The sequence below is a fragment of the Schistocerca cancellata genome, chromosome 8 (assembly GCF_023864275.1).
Source record: "Schistocerca cancellata isolate TAMUIC-IGC-003103 chromosome 8, iqSchCanc2.1, whole genome shotgun sequence".
NCBI classification, from domain to species: domain Eukaryota; kingdom Metazoa; phylum Arthropoda; class Insecta; order Orthoptera; family Acrididae; genus Schistocerca; species Schistocerca cancellata.
The window spans coordinates 259,695,903-259,718,852 of record NC_064633.1 but is presented as its reverse complement, the minus strand read 5'-3'; positions in this window follow the sequence as shown (position 1 = coordinate 259,718,852).

The following is a 22,950-nucleotide window of genomic DNA, read 5'->3' as shown; positions in this document are numbered from 1 at the left end:
TAAAGGCCACGGCAGTGACTGATGTTTTGTTAAAAACGCAGAACGCAGCCATTTACCAGTGTGTCTTGTACCTGTATGTTATACGATAATTTGGAACCAGACTCTTACGTAATCTCGTTGTCGTGTTGTATGCTCATTGATGTTTTAATTTGTCATTCTGTAAGGTACGCAGTGGTGGTTCTTACTTGGCATTAGTTACAGATTATCGCTATTTAATTCTAAGCTGTCACTACTGTTTCCCTGGAAGTTCCACTCCTTATAATGAGATACATCAGCTCCTGTACGTAGACACTGTTCGAAAAGTCTATGTGGCTGAGTATTACGTTATTTGGTATTCGCGTATTCAATCATAAGTTTGAGGTGTCCAGTAGCTGAAGTTAAGTAATTATTTTTGGTACTATAAAAATTTGTTAAATGCATTGAACGTTACCATAATGCGTTTGGCAAGTTTTAATAATTTGAGGTAATTGCAGGTTCATTATTTTGAGATTTGAATACGTCCATCTTGGCGCAGTTTACTAATTCGAGCCTTACCTTGCGTAGTTATCTTCCTAAGCTCTGTGAAACTGTCACTTTTGAAACCTTCTCTCCCTGAGTTGCAGTCAGTGTGTAAAACTTGAAATTTTTGCTTGATTTCATGTGCGTTGCCAACAAACTGCTGTTTTTGTAGAGTGGTGACATTAGAAAGAGTAATACTAAGTAAGCGTATATGACGATTAATTGTGAAGAGAAACTAAGTTTTGAGCTTTAGTATTAAAATTAAATCTTCGAGAAATAAATCATATTTTAATAAAATGGTTAATGTAATTCCTGTCGAAAATCTTACTACTTCCTCCCCACTCTTTCAACTATAATAGTAGCACAGCGTTACGAGGAGATGCTGAGGTTATGATCCCGTATTGTGGTAGGACTACGTTAAGTGGTCTGTTGATGAAAGAGCTTACTGTATGTCACATTTCACGTTTTTCCTGGGTGAAATTTGGAAGCAAGGATTGTGCCGGACATACCTTATTTGGACAAAAAGTAAGAGCTTACCATCCACTGCGAAAAATGTGGTGGTAACGTTACGAAAGTGATTCAGCGTCTGCACACAGTACTGGGGTCCAACCTTATCAATAGCGACACTGTTCTCCCAGTGAGTGAAGCCCGTTTTTGTTGTTGTAGCTTCCTTCACAGCGTGCAGGCTCGTACACTGTGGTTGCAGGGAAGTGTTCCTAGGCGTTCGCCAGTATTTAGAATGCAGGCGCAAGTAAATCACTTGGTTAAACGTATTAAGATTTAGAAGTATTGGGTGCTGACTCTAAAGAGAATGAGGTTTTCCGTGAACTACGGGTTAAAGCATCGGAATTTCAATTTAAAAGCAGTTTATTGAAGTGGCAGCTTGATGAAAGTGGGAAAGATGCTCACGCTGCTGGTCAGACGAGTGAAATGTTGAATAAGTCTAGTGGTGTAACTCTTCAGGCTTTCCCGGCGATCTAATGACATCTTGGGTTGTCGGGTGTTCTGCCGGATATCAGCGTCGTACTTGCACGATATTTCGGTCACGTAGCTCGTGACCTTCATCAGGTGCGACCTGAGACTGCTCCTCGAGTGGACCTGGTCCAGTATTTATGCCTATGGCCTTCCCCCTCCACTGACGGCTGCAGGCGCTTCCTCTGTGGTCCGCGCCCATTCCCTGCGACCTGCTGGAGCGTTGCTGCTCCGTTTTCCGTCCGCTGCGGTTCTAGGTGTTCCCTCTGCGGTCCGCGCCCACCAAACCCGCTCCTGGGGGTTTCATCTACGGTCTGAGGTACCAAGCGTTCCCCCTGCGGTCCGCGCCCGCTCACCACAACCTGTTGGAGCGTTGCCGCTCCGTTTTTCGTCCGCTGCGGCTCTGGATGTTCCCTCTGCGGTTCGCGCCCACCAGTCCCACTTCTGGGTGTTCCATCTTCTCCAATGGAGATGGAGAACGACCCCCTGACGGACTGCCAGGCGCACCAGACCGAAGGCTGTTGGTCTTTTACTACAATTGGTAGTGACCTTTCACTCATTATCGAACAGTGGTAGCAACACGCTGTGCGTCTTTCCAAAGGTCCTCAGGTTCAGAAGTCGGATTTACGTTGTAGATGCGTTAATCGTGAGGTTATTCCAGTGGGTTAAAGGTTTGTTTTTTATATTAAAATTCAAAAGTTAAGTTGGTCTGCTTAATTTAATCCTGTAAAGGGATTGCTTGTGTGTCATTCTTGGGTGAGATGTTCTTAGATAAACGGGTTGTATGTGAGATTATGTTGATTCTGCGATTCCGTTTACGTTTCGGCCTGACATTAAATATCTTTGGTGTCAACATCAGCGTCGACCTAAAGCCCGTACAGTCCAAACCAGCAGTTCCTACTCTGGTACGTCGCATCTGAGTCTAGAATAGAGGGAGGCGTTGTTACATGTGTTAGAGAAATTTGCGGAAGTACTTACGGACCGTTTGGGGGTCATCGATAAGATCGAATACATAGTCCACTCGTTAGATAAGGTGCCAAGCCGTCAGTCTCCCTATGGTTTACGTCAACCTAAAATGAGGAAATTAGGGAAGGTTAGCTAATATGATGCTCACGGAAGGAGTAATTAGAACATCCTCAGCTCCCAATGCCTTGCCCATGATTTTGGTGGAGAAACACCAAAGGCATAGTTATCGGCCAGTAATGAACCAAAGAGCACTCGATAATAATCATTGTTCTCGAATCTGTTCCACATCCTGATCTGCCAGACTGATATGCTTGGTTTTCTGCGACGAAGCATTTTTCCATTCTAGATTTAAATGAAGCGTTTCATCAAATACTTGTGGCAGAATAATCTAAACCTGTGATTGCGTTTAGCACAAACTGGAATTTGTTCGAATTCAACTGGGTTTCCTTAGTTCTTCTCATGGGAGTGGCTGTGTTTTCCCATTTGTTGGATTTGGGATTGGGAGACGTCAAATACGTGTGTACAAACTACTTCGATGACATTATTTATAGCAGTAACTTTTAAGGTCATTGAGTGCACATTTGCTCAGGTGCTTGAGCTGCTATGAGAGGCTGGTCGGTAGCGGTAAGCCTTCCAAAGTTAATTTAGTTCACGCACTCTTCATTCCTGGGTCATGTACATTCTGCTGAGGGAGTGCCTATTGATCAACGAACCGTAGCAGTACAGAAGTTTTGTTTCCAGAAAGCAAACAGAACATTGCAATTTTCGTAGGCATGACGAATTTTTTCGGAAATCTGTTCCAAATTTTGAATAACTAGACATCCCCCTTAATCAGTTGCGACGGAAAGGCGAACCTCTTAGTAGGGGAGCATTGCAACAGGCTTTACTTATGCACTAAGGGCCGCATCTGTTTCATGGATTCAGAATTCTGACAGCCAATACATGTTGCAAACTGATGCATCGAATGCCGTTACGGCAGCAGTTCTGTTTCAGGAGAACAGAAATGAAAGGAAACCTATAGCTTATGCCTTTCGGGCGTTATCTGAGGCAGAAAAACTGTATGTGAATTGGAGGGTTCGGCGGTGTTATTTGGTTCTGAAAGATTCAAATTTTATTTGTGATGTAGACAGTTTTTGTTAGAAACTGACAACAAAGTATTATCTTAGACGTTCGCTCATACTCACAAGACAGGCAAAATAGCGATGTGGGCAAGTCTAAGGAGTAACCGGAGAAATTGTCACAAGACGTATTCGTGAGTTTTGTGTTGGCGCTGTCATTGAAGAAATGCCCGAGGTGTTTGATAATCTGGGTGCTAACCAAGACGACGACCTTCAGTTGAGCGTTGAGGCGAAAGAGATGATTCCATGCAGTCTACTGAGCAAGGGAGTTTTGTTAAAAAAACCGGACACGACGGGAAACGTAAGATTTGTTTATCACGTGATTTAACTCCAGTTATATTTAATTATTTTCATTAGTATTTGTGGAGGGCATCTGGGTACTTCTTAAACAATAACGAAAACTGAAGACTGCTTAACGTTGCTAACCTTAAATAAGGATGCTAGTGTGTTCATCAGACAGTGTCAGGAGTGTATCAGAGCTGAGCCTGATCCTATTTCCAATAGTGGATAACAAAGTTCAGACAGAGTGGAACACCGCATGGAAAAACATTGATTACGTGCGCCCCTTCCTCGTACAACAGTGAAATAGGTATTTACTTGTGACGGTAGATGCCTTCTCCCGATTTGTGAAGTTGTTTTCTAGTAAATAACGTACCTCCAGAGTCACTATACAACATTTATCGAAGTAATTTCTCCATCTTTGGCCCGGATAGTGTGTTTATAAGTGACAATGCTCAAGCATTCGTGTCAAAGGACTGTAGTAAGTTTTGTTTTGGCAGTGCCATCCGCCATGTAACGACTAGGCCGTACCATCTGCAGCCCTCGTTTGCTGAATGCGCTAATCGTAACCTGAAGGCTACATTTGTTATATTCCATTCAAGTGCTCTGAATTCGTGGAACCAGTCGATAAGAAGGCTGACCCTTGCTTTGAATAGTGTGCACCGTGAATCACATCGAGCAACTGATGTCACTTCGCCATGATCTAACCTCTGGCCTAACAGTAACATTTTATCAGTTGATTTTAGTTCCGAAACCATTAAGAAAACGTGGGAGACGGGTAGGAACACCATCCTGAGAGTGGTTAGGAGGGAGGCTGCTCAGTATAACAATGGTAGGCATCCCATCATTATACGCGTTGGTAGAGAGGTCTATTTTTAAAAAATAGGCGCCGAGTAAAGGACCTGACGAGATTAGGTCCAAAATAATGCCACGTTTATTGGAATCCTACGGGGTGACCAAGGGTGTCTCTCCAGTTACATTTCTGGTTCGAGAAACAATTAGTGGTAATGTTGTAAGGGGGCACATAAGCCAATTACAAGTTGTGAGTAACAGGTGATTAAAGGGTACTTACACCTTTTCCCCTTCCTTCACTTTCCGGCTTGGTTTCATCAAATTCTTTCGCGATGGTTTTTCTGCGCCTTCTGAATTCTTCCGTAATTCGACTGTTCTCGAAATTTCTCCGTCAGAGGGTTTCTCGAGCAGCGACCGGGAAGCCTCTTGGGCTCGGGCGCATTACCATGTGTAGGGAAGCAGCCTACTCACGCTGTAGTAAATTCACATCAGTTTCCATTGTGTGCCAGCCAGTCTGCTGTAACTAGCTCTGACGTCATAAATGTTGCGCAATACCTTAAAAATCAATCAAATGACCTAAAACTTTTCTAGCATGTCAGGAATAATACTAAATTAATGTGTGTTAAATATCAGTTCGATAACTTCAGCCATTTTCGAAATTTGGACGTTTTTCTAGAAAAATCATTGGCGCAACAGAAAAGAGCTAGAGACTTCAAAATTTATATTTAGATTCATCTTTCATAATGATTTAATAAAAACAGTACTTTGGATTTCACAAATTAAGACTTTAGTGGAAATTCATGATTTTCTGGTTTTCATCTCAAAACTGAAGGAAGCAAGATAGATTTAGTAGGCTAATAAATAAGGCTAGGATGTTTAGATTTAAATAGGTTGGAGGTCCGCTATGACTGTGAAGATGTGAAAAGTTTCTTTTGAATACCTATAAAATTATAGCGATAGCGGATCTCAAAAGGGCCAGTTCAGAGCTCATCTGCTGCGTGCAGTGTAATTTAATTAATTCTCTCGCCCAAAATATTTAACTTAGCCACGTCAAAATTTTATTATCAATACTTACCTGCGTGCTGAATGCACGTTTAAATTAAGAGCTTCATCGGCCATCAGCAAAAGAAGCTATAAATTATTATGTAACTTGAAGTGGTGCGTTACTAGTCCAACGGCTAGTCGGGAGAGCCGATTTGATCAGGCGTTCCCTTAGCCGTCCGCACCACGGCTATATATATATAACAGCCCTGCGCGAGGGAGGAAGGCCCCAGTTCTCTCCAGACGCTGAATAACACGCCATCTGTGTCGGGAGTCGCGTCGCCTCGGTATCACTGCTACAAACAGCCTCGGGTGCCGTATTAAGTTACTAGAGATACGCGGAACCGTGAAAGCATTTCAAGTGAAGGGTTAATTCTGGGATGATTTTCATTATCTAGCCTCAGTTGGCGTATTGTCGTATTTTCACGTGCCGTTGCGGGACAGACATTCTACCAATTATTTACCGTGGCGTTTGATGAAGTATTCTCATCAAATTTTGGCGAGCATTCTTTTTAACATTTAATTCGGACATTTATAGTTGCATCAGCGCATTAGACTCTGAACTACTCTGTTAGTTAGGTTGTAGGGATACTTGTGTTTGTTATCAGTGAATTTCAGAATATACTCAACTATTTTGGAAAATCGTTTTTGATTAGAAATCCCGGACAATCTCCTAATTCCTCAGAGCTATAAGCTGCAGCTATAATGGTATTCTCAGATGAAGTGGGCACTAGGAACTCTAATTACAGGCTCCACGTTTTGTTAAATCACTTTCTGGGTGCTAAAAAGTAAATAGAGAGCCAGTGTTGAGAACGGCGAAAGACAGCATTAACAACATTCTAAAAGCCTGAAACTGATTCAACATGGAAGCATTTATACAGCAACTTTAATTTTACAACAAGTTAACCGCCGCCCCACATATGGTGCATCGGCCGGGAAATCAACTAAGTGAAAGTGATTTTTTTTAACTATTCGGATTCGCGAGTGAAATGCGACACGCAACTGAGTATAGGACAGTGAATGTGTTACGTGTGCATGTGGACGACGCAATTGGATTAACAACACATCTGGATTGACGGAGCTGGCACTGAGTCTAGCGGTGCTGTCGGCATCGCGAGAAGCCAGTCTCGCCGCACCGCAGTCGTCCGCTGGAGCAGCCGGCGCAGCGCCTGCAATTGCGGGCCACGCAAACACACAACAGCCGTCTGAGAGCCGTCTGCAGTTCAACGTGCCACGTCGCATCAGGAATCCTGGTACGCCGCGCCGGCAACGCCATACGTCGTGCAGAAGGAACTAAGTTAAGTGAAAAGCTGTTAAAAATTTTACTAACCTGTACTAAAAGACTGTCGGCGATGGAACCGCCAAAAGAAACTGAGTTTAAACTTAAATTAGAACCTATGTCTGTTGAGGGAACTGTAAATTCAGACAACGTTTCAAGTGTAAATATGCATGAAAATAGTAATGTTAAAGTGAAATATGAAGTATTGTCTCCTGACAGTAGTGTGCGAAGGGGCAATGATTCAATAATAGAGACCCCTGTAGTAAAGCAGAAAGTAGAAATTGTAAATTTATTGGATGATAGTTTCTCTGATGAATTAAAAATGAAACAGTCATCAGAGATGGTAGAGTTTAAACAGGAGAAATTAGATATGACTGAGCAATCAGAAGTTTCATTTAATTTTGATGATTCTGGTGTTGGAGCTAAAAAGCCAGCTAGTGAGCAACCCAAAGATGCTGGGGCTGTTGATTTAAATATATTACAAGCAATAGCTGCCAGTAATGCAAAAATGACAGCTGATTTAAAATCTGATATAATTGAGGTAAATAACAGGATTGTGGCCAGCCAGACCAATTTTAATAAACGGTTTGAGGCAATGGACAAGAAATTAGAATCCAATAATGCTGAGTTAAAGTCTGAAATAAGTGAACAGGTCAAAAACAGTAATGCTGAATTAAAGTCTGAGATTGTGGCCAGCCAAACAAATTTTAATAAACGATTGGAGGTAATGGACGATACCTTCAAGGCTGGTTGCAATAAGTTGAAAGAGGATCTAGACAGTTTGAATTATAAAATTGACTACAACCATGAGGATATTAAGAAAAAGGTTGCTCAACAATTTTCTGAAATGTATAAAACGGTAAAATCCGAAGTTGCTGAGGTTCGCAAGGACTTCCAAATGGAAGATGCGAAGCTGGAGCACAAGTTAACAGAAAAGATCGAGGCGGAATCTGAACTGTGCTCAGATAGATTTAAAGATGTTAATATAAAAGTAAACATATGTCAAGCAGATGTAGATGCAATCAAAACTGATACTACTCATATTGTACAAAGAGTAGAAAATGTTGAAATGAAAGTAGAAAATATTAGTACTAACATTGCTAACATTGAGAGTAAAGTAGCTTCAGTAACTTCTGGTAATGGTAGTATACAACAAGTTGTAGCTGCAAACACCGCTTTTATCGGGTGTCGGCAGTTCTTGCGATTCGATCCAGATAAAAATATCCACCCGCTAGATTTCTGGAACGATTTTGAAGATGTGATTCCACCAACTTGGTCTGAACGAGAGAAAATATCATTTATTAGAAGCCATTTAGCAGGTGACGCCATGCGTTGGTCAGCTGATGTTATGTTGAAGTGTCAAACATTAGCGGAGTTTAAAACAGCTTTCATTAATGAGTATTGGTCTAGCAATAAGCATAATGAAGTGTTGAGAGAATTTTGGAGTGGAAAACGCTTCAATGCAGGCAAGGAATCTATTAAAGAGTTTGCTAGGTCATGGATTTCACGTTTATGACATTTGGCGGAAAAACTGAAACCTGAAATGATAATACTGGGTCTTGAAGCCAAACTGCAATGGTATTGGCAAACTAGAATTATATCTGCCCCTAGAGACAATCTGGATCGTTTCATTGAGTATCTGGAACGTGTAGAACGTGTTGCGGCCAATGAGGAGCAATCACGTAATAACAGAAATTCTAATAATAATAGTAGTAATTTTAACAACGAGCAAAATGGCAATGTAAACATCAGAACAGTAGGTGTTCGCCATCCTAAGAGAGGTAGGAATTGGGGAAATAATTATCAGAACCAACAATGGCATCCAAATGACAGTAATGTTGTTATAAACAGAATTATGCAGGTAAACAACAGCGCGGAAAGCAATGCTATGCCAGCTAACTATAATGAAACTAAAGGAAACAGTAGTAGGCCGAGGCAGGAAAATTAGTTCCCGTCTATGAGAACACTGGCGCTCACCAGGCGGTTACTTTTCCTAAGCCAGTAGTTACGGGAATTGGTAAGACAAATCAGAATACTCAAACTGAACAGGTGGATGAAGTGTCGGTAGCATCTAAGGATACAACAGAAATATTAGATCACTCACAGTATTTGATAGATACCGTGTTAGAAACGCTTTCTAAGTGGGAAGAGAAAGAGAAGGCGCAGCAGTGTAACGATAGGGAGGAGCTACAAAATACTGAATTGACAGGTGAAGAAGCAGAAGAAATTCATGCTTATATTTACGATGAGGATGATGTGCTCTTATCTAAAGTGCCTGTGCAGGATGTTGATAATGTACTAATAGATTTAGGACAGGAGATAAGTGAGAATGTAGAGGGTAGGCTGTTGGGGGTCGATGAACCCAGTAGCTGTGACCAGTTGTCACTTGAGAAGGAAACCGACGATAATGGTGAAAGTGGTTTAGCTGTAACTAGTGTTATGCCCGGTCTGGAGGCGCAGAATCGCTCAGACTACAGTAATTTGGGTTATGTTCAGCAAACTAAATGTAATGAAGACGTGCGGTGTTTCGATTTAAAATTAATAGACCGACTGGAAAAGGCAGCTGAAAATGTAATTCAGGAAACCCCGACACACTGTGACCTAAATGTAATGAAGACAGATGTCAATCACTTTAGTTGGAGACAAATCCAAAAGGAACTACTAGATGAATTTGAGGAACCACCTGTACAACCTAGAATAAGCCACCGTATAATAATAGTTAATATGTTGGGTATCAATGTACGTTGTCTCTTAGACAGTGGAAGTGAGGTGAGTGCAATATCTTAGTCCTTCTTTGATGCATTACCTGGTAAAGACAAGCTTACAGTAATGAGGGTATCAGGACTAAGAATAATTGGTGCTACTGGCAAGGTTTCAAAAACGGTAAAGCAAGAAGCTTTACTACCCTTTAACATTAATGGTAATTTAATTGATCATCCATGTTTAATTGTAAACAATCTCAGTATTGAGGTTTTAATTGGCATAGATTTCTTGTCAAAATATCAGAGTGTTGTTGACTTTGAAAGAAGCCAGTTAAAAATTGTCTTACCAATAACCGGAGTAATTATAGTACCTTTTAGTGATAAACATGTAGTAACTGATGATGAAACTTGGGAGCTGCCATTACGAATTCTGAAAAATAGGAGGTATTGGGACGAAGGTGTTAATCTTAGTAACAGTAAGCTGAACACAGAAGAAGATGGAGCAATTATTTTAGACAAAATAGAGGCTAAATTGCAGGAAATCGATAAGATTTCAGACAATCAAAAGGAAGAACTGAGACAGGTTCTAAAGAGGCATCTTAAGCTTTTTTCAGATCGACCTGGCATAGTCAAAGGGTATGAATGTCAATTAAAGGTGAAACCCGGCCAAGTGTTTTTCAGGAAGCCATACCAAATACATGTAGCTAGGAAGGAGGCGGTTCGAAAGGAGATACAGAGAATGCTAGAGTGGGGTGTGATTGAAAAAGCGGTCAGTGAGTACAATAATCCTCTTGTTGTTGTACCGAAAAGAGACGGGAGTGTCAGATTGGTCTTGGACGCTCGTTGGTTGAATGAAATAGTGGTTAGGGAAAGTGATGGACCGCAGAACATGGACAAGTTATTGCAAAAGTTCCGGGGAGTAAAATTCTTAACTTCTATGGACATCACGTGTGGATATTGGAATTTGCCACTGGCGGAAAGTTCAAGGAAGTACACAGCTTTCTTCTACGAAGGAGTTTGTTACCAATACCGTGTGGTACCTTTCGGACTTAATATCTCTGTTTGTGCCTTCGTACGTGTGATGTGCCATGTTTTAGGACCAGCTTTAAGTAATAAAATAACAGTCTACGTAGATGATCTGTTGATAGCAACTCCTACCTGGCAAGAACACATAGCTTTATTAGAGGAAGTGTTAGAGGCTATTGAGAGAGGTGGCATGAAACTAAAGATTGAAAAGACAGAGTGCGTTAAAGAGGAATTAGGTTTCTTGGGATATAGGATAAGTGGAAAAGGTATTCTGCCTGACCCAGGCAAGCTAGCAGTCATTGAAAAATTTGAGGCTCCCAGAAACAAGAAGCAGTTGAGATCAATGTTCGGTCTGTTCGGCTTCTATAGGCGTTTTGTTAGTGATCAGGCTTTTAATGCTCCCTGTCTTCACCTCCTGCTGAAAAAGAATACCCCTTGGGTTTGGACAGCAGAATGTCAACAGGCGTTTGAGGTGCTTAAACAATCTTTAATTAATAGTCCAATTTTACATCATCCTGATTTTGAAAAACCATTCTGTATGTCTGTTGATGCTAGTGGCTATGGTATAGCTGTGGAGATATTCCAAGTAGAAATAGAGAACGAACAAGAAGTGCACAAGACTATAGCTTTCGCAAGTAGATCTTTACAGGCAGCAGAGAGAAAATATGGCATCTCAGAACTGGAAGCATTAGCAATTGTATTTGGGGTACAGAAGTTTGAGCAGTATTTATTAGGTCACAAGATAATTGTTTACAGTGACCACAAGGCGTTGACCTTTTTAAAGACCTCTAAGTTGAGGAATTCTCGTTTGGTAAGATGGTCATTGTATCTCCAGCAGTTTGACATTGAGGTTAGATATATTCAAGGGAAAGACAATCTGGTAGCTGATGGGTTATCTAGAAGTGCGGAGCTCTGTGATGACGCGGGAATTACAGCAACAGACCTAAATGAAGTTCGAATGTTTGCATTGCACGAAGTAAAGGAAGAAGGTGCATTAAAGAGAGTGATTAAGAACTTGAGACGTGAGCAGAATGCAGATGACCAACTGAAATTAGTGAAGAGCTATTTAGGAAATGCGAACTATCCTAAGGTTTCGCAATACTATTGTTTGCATAAAGGTATTCTGTTTAGGAGGGAAAAGATAGGTGTTTCTGAGTGGAAGCTGTGCTTACCCTCACAACATGTATACTTACTAATCGACTATGTACACCTGAGGTATGGGCACTACGGTGCAAAGAAGTGCATTGCAAAATTAAAAGAGAAGGTTGTGTTTGACAACATGTACCGCCGTGTTGCCAAGCGTCTAGCATCTTGTGTAGTGTGCCAGAAAGTCCGTGCTGCTAACACCAGAATACAAGGGGATATGCATTCAGTAGAGCCAACTGAAACCCTAGAATTACTGGCTTGTGATTTGTTTGGCCCTCTTCCTGCTTCGAGAGGTGGTTGCACCCATGTTTTTGTTGTTGTGGATGGATTCAGTAAATATGTTAAGCTATACCCAATTAAAAGAGCAAATGCAAAAACATTGGTTGAAAAGTTGGAAAAAGATTTCTTCGTGAACGTTGGCGTTCCGAAGAATTTGCTGTCAGACAATGGGCCTCAATTTACTTCTGATAGATTTAAGGAATGTCTAGATAAGGCCGGCGTGAAACATCTGAAAATATCTGCGTATTTTCCCCAAGGAAATATGAGTGAACGTATTATGAGGGAATTGAATCGGCTTTGCAGAACTTATTGTGCTCGGAGACACTCAAGTTGGGCAGAGCACATTAAGTATTTTGAGAATGTAATTAACAACTTAAGACATGATGCAACTGGTTTTGCACCTTGCGAATTGATGGTAGAATTCCCTATTCTAACGCAAATATCCACAGACGAGAAGAAACTAAAGGCTAGGGCTAATATGAGGAAAAGAGCGTTGGAAAGGAAGAAGCGTCATGACGCAAAAGCTGTACCTACTAGCATTGAAATAGGTCAATTAGTCCTTGTTAAAACCAAAGAAAAATCAAAGAAAGTAAATGCAGAAACAAAGAAATTCATGTTCGTATACCAAGGACCTTTCAGGATCATAGGAAAACCACATGCCAATGCATATAGGCTAGAGTACCCTAAAAGTAAGAAGCTATTAGGTCTCAGGAACGTGATCGACCTAAAGAGATTCATAGGTAGCCAATGAATGCTGTAGGGAGGAGGTTGTTCTGTAACCTCTACACAGTGTGGCAGCTGTGCAGTCCCAGCTGTGTGAGATCTTCTTTCCCTTTCAGGTCTCACTCATTCTTCATCTTTCCTATCCACAAAAAATTTCGACCTTTTCTTTCCAAATACTAAAATTTTCCGTCATGACTATGAAGCCAGCATTAAGCCAATGAATGCTGTAGGGAGGAGGTTGTTCTGTAACCTCTACACAGTGTGGCAGCTGTGCAGTCCCAGCTGTGTGAGATCTTCTTTCCCTTTCAGGTCTCACTCATTCTTCCTCTTTCCTGTCCTAAAAAAATTTCGACCTCTTCTTTCATACATTAAATTTTCCGGTATGGTTATCAATACAGCATTAAACTAAAGAATGCTGTAGGGAGGAGATTGTTCTGTAACCTCTACACAGTGTGGCAGCTGTGCAGTCCCAGCTGTGTGAGATCTTCTTTCCCTTTCAGGTCTCACTCATTCTTCATCTTTTCTATCCACAAAAATTTCGACCTCTTCTTTCCAGACATGAAATTTTTCTGTCATGTCTATCAAGCTATGAGTTCTGTAACCATTCTATCCAACGATTAGTGAAGAAAAATACCTAATGTGACAAACCTAATAGTGACAAACAATAGAGAAGTATGATGTAATTAAGATACAATGTATTTGAGTAACAAGTATGTATAGAACCCTGGTAATATGGTAAGTACAAAGTGTTGTTTTATTGGAAATGATCCACCAACAGTAATTTAAAAAGATATATGAATTCATATACAAGCAGGATCTGAAGTGGTAGTGAAACCTAGTGTATGCATTAGAGCTAACTAAGAAATAGTAAAAGAGATTGCTTAGTGTTAGGAAAAATATGCAGATAAGTTGTAAGATTAAACTCACCTGGTGTAGCAAGGAAAGGCAGTGTAATAGAATTGAGCAGTGTTTGTGGTTGAGACGTGAAGGACACGTCCCTGAAGTATTTATAAGGTTGGAGCTGGCCATTATTTTAGTGTAGTGTGTGACAGGATACACCTACACGTATTGAGGTTATGAGTTGGAGGCGTGAATGCGACCATAGGTACCCTTGTGTTAGATGAGACAGAGCAGCTCATGGTGTCCTATAGGTTTAAGGAATTTAGCATTACGCTCGTCCATAATTACTTGATGCACTTTAGTGTTAGGTCTGAGAGAGACTACCTGAGGTTTCAGCGCCCGATCAAGTGGAAATGGATTGCCACGTGAGCAAACTAATCAGCTGCAATACACTATGAATATGAAATAAATGTGCTATCCTATGCTTTAAATATTAATAGAGTGAGTGTTAAATAAGTACACACACTAGCAAAATAAATAACATAATGGCAGACGTGAAACATTAATTTTAGCTCAGCATAAATACACTTCAAAGTAAGTAAGTACCTAATTGCAGATGTGGAACTAACACAACAGCAGAGGACCAATAAGTGGATTTTGTAGTCAGCTAAACGTAGTGTGTTTTGGACACTCAGAACTGTACTATTACCAAAAGTTACTCACATGTACAAAGAAGCTGAGAAAACAACCACTAATCAAATATACTCATACTATCTCTAAACATAAGGTAATCAAAGATGAGTCAGTTAAGTAAATAAAATGCAGATTTGTCAGGAATGTACCGAGCATTGGTTCAGTGTTCCGGCCCAGAAATAATAAATGGATGTTAAATAGGATTCATGATTGTATGCCTTGAGCATAGATTTTCTCTAGTACGTGACTAACGGCGTTTTGAGCCATTTATTTACCGATTTTATGACATTTAAGTAACCGCGAGAGTAATGTTGAAAAAGTTCTGTTAACTTTGTTCCAGCAAAATATTGAAGGATAAAATGTGTATATACCCATTTCATTGTGACCCACCCTTAGATATTAAGTGAACAGAGTCTGAGGCACTCTTTTTGTTTGTTCTACAGGACGAACCAGATAATGGCAGCCTGGTAGCTGCGTGAAAGCGTTGAGTGACTTGGACACAACTCACAGTGACCCCTCCCCTTTCCCCCATGTAATTTAGAGAGAACGTGAAGGACGCACACCATAGCAACTTCCCCTCCTCTACCCTTGTGAATGGAAGTGTAGGACACCAGCCAAAGCGGCTACAACCACGTGTGTAAAAATTATTTGTGAACTTTTCTTTCAGGTTTAGAAAAGACTGCTAAGAGATAATCATCTGTTTATGTATCATGTTATTTTCTTTGAATTTGTGTATGTAAAAATGTATTTAATGTATTTAATGGATCTAAGATTTTCATAATTTTTCAATTCGTATGTGTTTGTTTGTCTAAGGCAATATGTATGCCAAAATATTTCATTGACTTTGCTTAAAATTTTGAGTAATGACATTGTTTAAAAGGCAGTGAACATGCCCACAATTTAAATAATTAATGTAGGTAATCAGTTTTCTTTAATGTTTCTACATGTTTATATTTCAATTTTGATTTTTTATAGGGAGTTAAACTGTACTCTTGCTTCCCTTTTTGTAATTACATTTTTTTTTCATTCATTAACATTCATAAACAAAAAATTTAAGTAGAGGGTGATGTAGGGAAGCAGCCTACTCACGCTGTAGTAAATTCACATCAGTTTCCATTGTGTGCCAGCCAATCTGCTGTAACTAGCTCTGACGTCATAAATGTTGCGCAATACCTTAAAAATCAAGCAAATGACCTAAAACTTTTCTAGCATGTCAGGAATAATACTAAATTAATGTGTGTTAAATATCAGTTCGATAATTTCAGCCATTTTCGAAATTTGGACGTTTTTCTAAAAAAATCATTGGCGCAACAGAAAAGAGCTAGAGACTTCAAAATTTATATTTAGATTCATCTTTCATAATGATTTAATAAAAACAGTACTTTGGATTTCACAAATTAAGACTTCAGTGGAAATTCATGATTTTCTGGTTTTCATCTCAAAACTGAAGGAAGCAAGATAGATTAAGTAGGCTAATAAATAAGGCTAGGATGTTTAGATTTAAATAGGTTGGAGGTCCGCTATGACTGTGAAGATGTGAAAAGTTTCTTTTGAATACCTATAAAATTATAGCGATAGCGGATCTCAAAAGGGCCAGTTCAGAGCTCATCTGCTGCGTGCAGTGTAATTTAATTAATTCTCTCGCCCAAAATATTTAACTTAGCCACGTCAAAATTTTATTATCAATACTTACCTGCGTGCTGAATGCACGTTTAAATTAAGAGCTTCATCGGCCATCAGCAAAAGAAGCTATAAATTATTATGTAACTTGAAGTGGTGCGTTATTAGCCCAGCGGCTAGTCCGGAGAGCCGATTTGATTAGGCGTTCCCTTAGCCGTCCGCACCACGGCTATATATATATGAGCGCTGCGCGAGGAAGGAAGGCCCCAGTTCTCTCCAGACGCTGAATAACACGCCATCTGTGTCGGGAGTCGCGTCGCCTCGGTATCACTGCTACAAACAGCCTCGGGTGCCGTATTAAGTTACTAGAGATACGCGGAACCGTGAAAGCATTTCAAGTGAAGGGTTAATTCTGGGATGATTTTCATTATCTAGCCTCAGTTGGCGTATTGTCGTATTTTCACGTGCTGTCGCAGGACAGACATTCTACCAATTATTTAGCGTGGCGTTTGATGAAGTATTCTCATCAAATTTTGGCGAGCATTCTTTTTAACATTTAATTCGGACATTTATAGTTGCATCAGCGCATTAGACTCTGAACTACTCTGTTAGTTAGGTTGTAGGGATACTTGTGTTTGTTATCAGTGAATTTCAGAATATGCTCAACTATTTTGGAAAATCGTTTTTGATTAGAAATCCCGGACAATCTCCTAATTCCTCAGAGCTATAAGCTGCAGCTATAATGGTATTCTCAGATGAAGTGGGGTCTAGGAACTCTAATTACAGGCTCCACGTTTTGTTAAATCACTTTCTGGGTGCTAAAAAGTAAATAGAGCCAGTGTTGAGAACGGCGAAAGACAGCATTAACAACATTCTAAAAGCCTGAAACTGATTCAACATGCAAGCATTTATACAGCAATTTTAATTTTACAACAAGTTAACCGCCGCCCCACACATGGTTTTTGGTTAGAGAGTAGTGCCATGGTTCTGGTGGTGACTCCCAGCGAGATGCCGCGACGAACGCGCTACATGACGACAAGCGCCGGGGCAGTAGGCAGTAGTGTGTCTAAGGTGATTGTTTCCAGTGTAGTAGCGCATTCCGGCTTGCCGTTGCTAGAGGCACGTGTGTCTCGAACGGGTCTATTGGCATAATGAAGAGTAGATCAGGAGACTGTGTGCTAGTCTGAAAATCTGTGGCGCCATCCCTTGTGGAGCCTGCAATGAAGTGGCGACATTGTGACACTGTTGTGGGAGTCTTGTCAGTTATTCATACTCTGGTGTCCTGTCGCCACCGTGTTATTAGCTGGTCTAGAGAGCTAACCTACCTGCTGGTGGTATACTTCTACCGAATACTCCAAAAAGCGGTAAGAATTTTTGTGCTACTTATTCTGTTTCCGCGCTATTGTTACATCTGACTGCCGAGATATGTTTATTCTCAGGTCAGCGTCTGAACAGTGCTTTGACCTCAAGTTTGCCAAGTTTTGTTAAAATTCACATCAATTGCACATAAAAAATGTGTATGTGCCACCCCTTACGTTTCAGTTATGTTGGTAACAAATCTGCGGTTCAGGTATTTCTACCCTTCTTTGTTATGGCACTGTAAATGCCACTTCCATACTGTTGTTTTGTTAAAAAAACCAGAAAGCATCCATTTGACAGTGTGGCTTGCATCTTCGTTATAATTTGGAGCATGACTCTTGAGTGCTATGGGTTTTATCATGTTGTAAGCTAGTCATTGTTTTAATTTGTCTTTTTGTAAGATAGGCAGTGTTGGTTATTACTTGGCGTTAGTTACGGGAAATCGCTATTTCATTCTAAACTCGCATAACAGTTTTCTTGGAACTACCTGTATTTCTAATGAGATGCATCAGCTCCTATAGATAGATACTGTTTGAAAAAACTGTGTATCTGAGATTCGTGTTATTTGGCTTTTGTGTATTCAGCCTTGAATTTTCAAATATTCAGTAAGTGGTGCAATGTAAGTATTGCTGCTCTTTGAAAACATAGCCACGCGAGGTGTGCGCGGCTCACCCCGTCGGAGATTAGAGTCCCCCTTCGGGCATGGTTGTGTGTGTTGTTCTTAGCGTAAGTTAGTTTAAGTTAGATTAAGTAGTGCGTAAACTTAGGGACCGATGACCTCAGCAGTTTGGTCCCATAAACCCTTACCACAAATTTCCAAATTTCAAAACATATGTTCACTGCAACGAGCTTAGCTACAACGCTTGTAACTAACCGGTTTCTACGGGTTATTACATTAAGAGTGGGAATCGAAATGCTTATTGATTGTGAAATTAACGTGAGAAGATCAGGGTCGCCACCGACTCTAACCATACAACTAATCAAAGGTTTGGCCGAGTCGGAAAATAAATTAACTTGATCACAGACCAAAAACTCATAAAAATACGTATGTCATGATATCGCTCATAGGGGGTTCGATGTAATTAATAGTATTTCCCGTGCACTGTCTACGAGAATCAACCATTTAAAATAAAATAGAAAATGTATGAACACTGCATAAGATCAGCTCCCAGCAACACACCTGAAAATAAGACTTAATCTAAAGCGTTTGTTGTAAAATACAGGGGGAAACTAATCACTGGACCTCTACGTAACGAAACGCGTTGGATGTGCTAACAGGAAAGCTACGAGACGAGTGGCTCAGGTGCAAAAACGTAACCTCGAAATGCAAGAGCAAATTGTGTATAAAATCATTTATTCCTAAGATATGGATGTGAGGCATGTAAACAATTCCTGATAACATTAATTCCTAAAACATTAAAGAAAAGCATCGATACATACACCTTTATACTCTATAATATACACCTAAAATCATTGGTGTGAATCATTCATACAACTGCTGTTGCCTGATAACTGATCGCAATAACTCGTGAAACAGTACACGTTTCGCAGTACACCCGCGTGCCCACGTTGTTTGTGGAGACGCAATTTCTAGGTATCGTGGCCAAGTTGCAACAATATCTCATCACACAATCATGAACAGTTAACATTCTTTAAAACAAATATGAGACCAGACAGTTAGTGACGACGGTAGCCCAACAAACTTTAATGTTCAACCACGTGGTCGGCTCCCCAAGGACGAAAAATACATAAAGCAAGACAAATTTACGAGAAGGCAAAGCTATTAATATTTAGAAAAATGAAAACTTATACAGGCACAGCTGAAGGCAAACAGACATTCATAGAGAAGCGAGTGCTCACTTCTTACCGACACCTTTCTGTGCCGCTCTTCCGGTGGATCCAAGTCTGCTATAGTAATTTACTAAAAGAAAAATCTGCCAAAGTTTTGCATCCCTTGCTGCAACAAGGCAAAGCAATCTTTCAGAGTTGAAAAGCGAGACCAAAAGCTAACAGCTCTCCCCTCGCCAAGTAACAACGCGCCACGAGCTCAGTCTAACTCACTCTTCTTCGCCTGGAGCACAGCTGTGGACGCTTCCCATACCGGCGGCAGACTTCCTTCCCTGTTTCATCTCCAGCCTCCTCCACGCTCCGCGTGGCCCGGAAAACCCAAGGATGCCATTTCCGCCACCAACCCAACGCAGGTGGATTTCTCACCAGTAGCGCAAACCTCTTTGCCTACTTGCCCACTACGAGAGTTGGCTATTCTGTACAATTGCTGCTGAATCTGTATCACTATCGCAGACTTCCTGCAGCAGACTACGCCACCGTCTAGCAGCGTGACACATAACCACATTCATTCAATCACACCACTATGAAGTTATGAGAAATGATAAACAAGGAAATGAAAGAGAAATGCTAGTGAAAATTGGCTACCGGACTAATGAAAAGTGGCTACATGATCCTTTCACGGTTTTTCGAAGTTATAGTAATTTACGTGACCGTTGTAGGCTCATTCTTCTGGAATTGGGTTACTCCAAAATTTGCGAAAACGCAGCTCAGGCTTTTACCGGTACAGTTGTTACTGAGGCTATCTGAAACTGGTCACTTTTGAAACCTTCTCTTCCTGAGATTCAGTCAGTTTGTAAATCTTGAAATTTCAGCTTAATTCGTGCAGCATGACGTCACTACAAAATTTAATATGTAGTATGGGTATGTGACGTTCGTGAAGGGTGCTTTGAGCTTCAATATTAAAATCGAGTCTTCGCGCATTTAATTACTTTTTGGTGAACCGTGTAATTTCAGCCCAACACCTTACCAGCTCCTTCCCGCACGTACCACAAAAGGAATAACACTGAACTTAGACTCAAATAAATTCCGTAATAGTAAAATGTCTAAAGCATAAATGCAAAGAGTTCACTATGAAAGTAGGAGATACATATAAGACATAAAAAATCATATGGAATTAAATAGTTACACGAGTAACAAAATGAGGGCTCAGCATTTCCTGGATGGAAATTGCTATAACGGCACTCAGTCATTTGTGTCGTTGCATTGTCAGTATTTTGTCCAACCTCCTTTCTCCCAAATTACTTCAAATAAACTCTTCGGCAATGATTTTGTTGTGGTTTGTTGCTACTTGAGGGAAACTGTCTCTATTTCGGTTCCACTGCGATAAACACGCCTTGCAAGTATTTCCTAAAAAGTTTTCCAGCTATGGATATCTTTATCTTCAAACCCATTGGGGTTGTAGCAGAAACATGCACAGATGCTTTATCTTATTGAAACATTACACTTCCGTCCCCTACGTCTCATAAATTATAATCATTTCTGTCTGCAGCATCTGTTAGTGCATTATGGTTCTCAACCAAATAAAGTGTAAGTCACTTTCAGCGCAGAAATCTGCCGAAATCATAATTCCACCGTAAATATTTCTGCTCATTCTTACCTGCTGCTCTGTTCTCAGATAGCAGCAATAGTTCTGAAATCCATGCAGCCCATCTAGGTTGAACTATTTCTCACCACTGAAGTTCACTTCATCCCATTTAGAAGCCCACAACATATGTTTTCAGCGAACTCCAGTCTTCCCTTTCTATGTTTTGGTGTCAGAGGGGGTGTTTCCTGTCTGCTGTAAAGGCACGTACAAACACATGAACACGGCACAGATCCGGCTGCCTCTAGCTCCTGAGTCGTTTCAGTCTCCTTATGTACTGTACTACTGGAATCAAATGCAATAACATTTGACTCTATTTGTCGATATACTAGCTTTCATACTATTGCAGATACATAGTGTATCTATTCCAGCCGGCAATGTTTATTTTCCAGAAAATACCTAAGCCGTTAACTAATTCCCAATACTGTACATTCAAGGAAAGAGATGCCAAGAAACTCCGTGGGACACTAATTGGCACCTGTGGTTCTGGCTTCAATCAATAACATACTCGGCTTTAAGTCCGTATATTTCAAAGCGTAGGTGTGACGTTGGTTACGAAAGTGCAGCTTTCTTAGAGAGGTGCAGTGGTGCTTGCTACGGAACCATGGAGTAAAATGATGAGATCAGCACAAAAGTATTGGCTAAATACAAAGGTAGCAAGAATAAATTTACTCCTGATAACAGTTCTACCTTTTAGCCAATGGAACGTGAGAATAAAGACAGTCGTCGACAATTAAAAACTGGATTCAGCTATAGGAAGTCACCCTATATGCATTAATCTGTGGAAATATTAAAAATCGAGGAGAGCAGTAGCTAGCGGCTTTTGCCGCAGAAATCAGGATATAGTCCCTCCCTCCCCCCTTCTTGTCCCTCCCTCCCTACCCTCCAACCCTCCCGCCAAGCAAAGCCAAGGTAACAAGACGAGAAAAATGAAAGAACTGTTTCCCTGGCGGGAACAACGTAATTGTGCGAGCACTGTTGAAAGCAGACACTGGGCCACATGGGCTTTTGGGTCAGTCCAGGAGGCATATGGGCTTTTGGGTCGGTCCACTAGGCGCGCTCGACTAGTGGAAGTGGTGAATTTACGACAGATGTCTGCCGTACTTCAGCGCTGAACAATAAACGTCTTTGACGAACGTTCTGCACGGGCGTCCGATGCCACATACTTTCAGCTTTAGATATGGTCCAAAGGACTGCCTTCGTTAGCAGCCACCTGGCGTCCAGGATATCCCATTTGGGGCTGATCCTACCGATGACTGCAATAACAGCGGATCCAGGCGACATTTGGATACTTCGCTTGTAATGGACTTCTCTTCAAGGTACGGTAAGATGCCATCAGCCTCCACCCTCTCAAGGCAGGACTAGGACTTACCAGTCTACTAGAGCGGGCGGCAGCCCTTTACATCAACACCATGCTCAAGATGCCGACACAGTTTCATCGGTCTCCTCATTGATGAACTGGTGCCTCCGTCCTGTCCCTGCTGCACTGGTTCACATCACACCTACGTTCTCCCAGAACGAAATATTCTTCCTCGACTATAGCTAATTGCACACGAATCTTCCTCATACCAGGGCACCTACGGTGCGTGATGTCCATACCTGGTGAAAACGAATCACCCTCGGAATGTGGTTCAGATACCCCCCCCCCCCCTCCGCTACAGTGGCCTGACCTGCGGTGTGAGGAGCTATTCACCAAAAATATTACGCGACCGAAATCCGTGCAACCTGATACGTCGTGCTCAACGAAAGTCTCCAAGAAGACGTAGGTTGCACTGTATTGCTGTAGCCAACTTCCCAACGAGCATGCAGTGTCGTGTGACCAATGCGGATGAACATCGCCTGAAATTGGGACCTACCGCAGATGCGTGGCTTCTAATTCAGGAGAAGCTTGCCTTCTATTACCGAGTACCGCCCCACACGTTCGAATCCGTAATGCTCCTTCGTCCGGTTGAGACCTATTGTCCCCACTGAAACACAGGCGACGAACTAGATCAAAGGACTTCCTTTGTTTTACCTTTTTTTGGACTATCTCCAAGATTTGCTTGTCTGTTTGACTTTCTCGAAGGAAAGACACGATGAACTGCAGTACTTTTGCTAATAATTTAAGCAGTGTATTCAAGGATCCCCCAGCATCTGGGCTGCACTGAATAAGAGAAGTTGATTCTGGTGTACACTGATTTGGAACTA